Below are 4,645 nucleotides of genomic sequence, written 5' to 3'. Positions count from 1 at the left end.
CTACTTAACTCGTGCAACGCAATGGTAAACGAAGGCCGGCGCCACACGCGGGTGGGGTAAAGAATGGAGGAAAATGGTGACTATGTGGCTATGGAATGGAAAAAAATATCTAAAAGAAGGAAGGCAGAGAGAGCAATGAAGAAACTCCGGCAGGTAAATTCCCCAGCAGGGTGGAAATCCTCCCCAGCTTTCCAAGACCAGCCGCTAGATGCCGAGAAGGGCTCGGGCAAGGGGAAACCAGGCTGAGGGGTGCAGCCGGGGTGCAGGAGCCAGCTTTTACGGGCTTTGCTTAACGTAAGCGTTTTAATTTGTAGAAGATGATCGCACCGACTCATCTCAGTCTAGCAATGTAAAAAATTGTGTTTGCTGGTCATTCGGTGCTTGAGCTGTTTCTTCTGGTCTTTTGCAGGTGGACAGAGCCGGCTCATCTCTGTCTCTTACCTCCAGTATGGCTGACCCTCTGATGTGTCCTTAAGCTGACCCAAGGTAACTGAGCGGCTGATCCTCTACTCACATTCTTATCCTATTTCTAATGGTCATTATATTCCATTTTCTACATTACCTTATACTAAGTAGAACACTTAGGCTTACTAAAGAAGTTAAGATTGAATGATAGATCTGTAGCTGAAGTGATTTATTTTCTTGCCACTGCAATTCTTAAAGAGGAATCCAGGAATGAAAAAGGCAAGTAAAAGAGAGGACAGGGTAATTTTTATTTTTAAAAATTATAGTAATTCAAATTTTCATTTTGCATTTAAATACAATTTCTGGAAATCGATGGTGTTTGAAAAAGTGGCCACTTCTGAGCTAACTCTTGAGCACGCTGCTGCCTGGCCGTATCTGCAGCAGTGAGCTGGGGATTTAGTACCATTGTATGGGAGACATAGGCGCCTAAAGCATTGCATCTACAATATACATCATGTAAACCAAAGCGTGACCTAATCTGAGCAGTTGAAAATGCAGAACCGGAGGTCACGTCTTAAGAGTCACCTATTAAATAAAATGAGGCTGCACTCTGTTGGGATTGCACAACTCTCAACTTCTTTTGGAATTAAATGCCTAAGGCAGCTCTTGCTTGCAATTCCCAGCAAGTTGTAGCACCGTTCTCCTATCCCTCTACTCAATGGTCAGATTGCTCCTTCTGGAGCCTTTCTCTTCCTAATAGGATCTGAACTCTGCTTCTTTCCCCGATGTCCCCTGACATCCCACCAGACCATGAGGATATCTAGATAGGAAATTCTGACTCTTTCCTGCTTAAGCTGTTCTGCTTCGTATGGAATCATTTGGGATAGAGGTGACACCGAAGTGCCTGTCTTCATGCTAATCTGGGTTATGTACCTTTTATTACTGATACTTATGTCACTTGTATTAAGTACTTATAAGTAATTGCATATATATGTACTTTAATGGTATTAATGCACCGCTCTGGTTGCCTATGATATATTCTACGTATGTTAAATTGGGTGAGAGATTACAACACACTCAGGCACTGAAACAATAGTTCTAAGGCCACTGAAAACAGGACCTGTGTATCTGGAGAGAAGTAATTTTGCTAAATTTGGAATACTGTGTTTAAACGAAACAGAGGGAATCGGACAAAGCCAAATAAACCAGTTTAGGGAAAGTCCTACAGAATTCTGTCAGGTCACATGGGATATTAGAGAAGTATCTGGAAGCACCCGTTGTTTTGTGCAAATTTACAGTGTGAGGAAATGGTTGTGATACTTATGCTCAAATATATAATATTTATTTTTTGTTCGGTTCTGCTTCTCTCTCTTACTTATAATTGAATAGATGGAACTGGATACCTGAAGTTTTGAATATTTTCAGGATTACTCTCAGCTGTAATTAATAGAAAAAGACAGTAAGTCTCATTTCTACTGAGCCTGCCACCACAGCACCTCTTTGCAGGTGGTGACAGTAGGAACCAGCATCAGGATTTAGACATGTTTGCCCTCAGTTTACAGATGTCTCAACGTGTGTCTAAGGTGGATACTTCACTTATAACCCCATTGTTGTAGCTTGTTGATGCAGGTGGGGAACACCTAGGTTTTTGTGGATCCTGTCAGCTTAGGCCTCTGTTTGTCCATATACGTAAAAGGCTGAGATATTTTATATTGAAGTTACTGAAGCAAGGCCCAGAACCCAGTGACAGTTTAGGTGCCAGCTGAGCCAGTTTCAGATTGTGAATAAAAACTTCAGAAGCAGCTGAGGCAGCAGGTAAGCAGGACTGCTATCCTTTAATAGCTATAGTCTTTGAGCATCTTTTTGTTTAATATATAACGTACATTTCAGCATGGAAGCAAGGTATTCACTGCTGCTAACAAACAGTCACAAATTTCCAGAAGTGTTTTTTGCAAAAGCTCTTGCCATGTTATGGTTGAAAATCCAACCTGGAACTTTTTTTAGTTTGTTGCGTTGACTTTGATTTATCACTGAACAATGCTCACACGTTATTATTACAACTGTAGACTTGCTTCTGGACTAAATCTTTTAGATTCAGTTATGAAAAACCTCCACATTTAACATGTGTAAATCACAGGACTCTATAAAAGATGCCAATATATTCAGCTACTGTGCTTGTGTAACTCAGAGAGAAAAGAAACAGCTAAGTTGTCTGTTAATGCAGTTGTATTTTCTGTAGCACGGTGCTGACACCTTTAAAGGCCTTCTTGCACAGAGGAAGTAATGTAATTCCAAATGACGCAGATGAGCATGTTACATTTTGATGACAAAAGGCACACCTACACAACTACCTCATGTTGTGACTAAAACAAAAGTTGTCTTTCTGCCAAGGTGTCTGTGTTAAGCAGAGACGTGTTTTTTGTTCCTCCGTTGTCTTATGCAAGTCACATACATACAGCGAGCTAGACAACTAGCAGGCACCGTAAGGGATTAGGAAAGAGGGAAAAAGAAAGTATGTCCTCTCCACTATACACATGAAAACACCAAAAATTAGGAACAATTACTTACAGAATTTTACTGTGTCCTAGATTTATGCAGCTTCTTGAAATTAAGCACCGAGATACCTAATTTTAAGCTTATTACTAATTTCAAGAAAATACCATATATGAAAATTCATTTATAAAAGGTCAGTAAATGCTTTAACAGATTTTGTAACAAATAGTCATTTGTCTCATATGCAGATAAAGACTGGAGCAGGTTAATAGGCTGTTTATTGCCATGGTTTATCACCAGCTGTGATGTCTTCTACTGACGTGCTTGTAACATTTCCAGTGTATCCCACTCCATTTTCAACATGCTAATAAAATACATTAATAGTGTGCAATCTTTATAAGCCCCCTTAAAATGCAACCAGGATACAATCTGTATTGAAATAAGACCCAAACAGGTGCTCTCTCTTGTATCAACGGAGTGGATTTAATACTGAAAAAATGTGTTTCCAGCCAAAGAACAGGCCCTTGTGTGTGCTGGTTGTGCAAACGACATTTGCCAGTTGTAATGAACTCAGACTATGAAATTCTAATAGCCACTGAAGGTTATCTGTGGCGAATGACTAATGCCTTCTAAATTAAGTTCTGTAATTGCACTCTAGTGATTAATGCATTAAATTACTGATTTCTTACATGTAAGACACTTACCAAATGTGTATCTTATTGTACCTCTGGGCTCACCTATAATGTACAACAGGCAGGTGAAATACATGATCGTTTCCCACAGGCTGCTGCTTCTAAAGCAGGCTTCTACCCACACAAGATCAACGCTGTAATAAGATCGTTATTTCTGGAGACACGCATTTTCATATCTTGCATAGGTAATGACATTAAGTTCCTTTGCCTTACGAGTCTCAGTTAGAATTATCATATTAAATACCAAGAATTATTTGATTTTTTCCCCACCTGGATTTCACAACAAACATAGGAAAATCTGTGATCTTCTTATTAAAACTCCAGCTTTGAAAAAGAAAAAGCCAGCGTGGGTTGTGTTGAGTGTTTGGGGAATTATTAAAGTGTTTTAGAAAGCTTTTATCGAAGCAGTGAACTCAACAGTTTGTCCACAGAATGGGTAGAATAAGAAAAGATAAATTTCTGCGTGTACAAAGATAATTATTCTCTCTTTATGCATATGGAAGGATCCAAAATGAGCCTCTGCAAGTGAAGTTTTTCGTGGTTTAGGTAGCATCAATTTTGATCTGAATGTGCTTCTGTGAGCTTCATTCTTAGTGAGACTGAAGACTTTGGAGAGGCAGGTTTTTACATTTATATGCCTTTATAGCTTGGCTACCACTGAGTTCAGTTACCAATATGTAATTTGTACAAATGTGTTAATTTGAGCAAAGAAGAGAAAAGCAAGATCAGTAAAGTCTAACTGAGCAAAGTTTGCTCAATTGATGAAAGTGCTCTATCAGTCTCGACATAAGAATAATTCAATATTCCTGGTTTCAGCAGGGATAGAGTTAATTTCCTTCCTAGTAGCTGGTACAGTGCTGTGTTTTGGATTTAGGATGGGAACAAAATTGATAAGGCACCGATGTTTTAGTTGTTGCTAGGTAGTGCTTACACTGGCCAAGGACTTTCTAGTTTTTCATGCTCTACCGACTGATGCACAGGGAGCTGGGAGGGGGCACAGCCAAACTGGCCAAAGGGACATTCCATACCATGGGACATCATGCTCAGTACATAAA

The sequence above is a fragment of the Pygoscelis adeliae genome, unplaced genomic scaffold (assembly GCF_000699105.1).
Source record: "Pygoscelis adeliae isolate BGI_AS28 unplaced genomic scaffold, ASM69910v1 Scaffold1, whole genome shotgun sequence".
Taxonomy (NCBI): domain Eukaryota; kingdom Metazoa; phylum Chordata; class Aves; order Sphenisciformes; family Spheniscidae; genus Pygoscelis; species Pygoscelis adeliae.
This window is presented reverse-complemented; position numbering follows the sequence as displayed.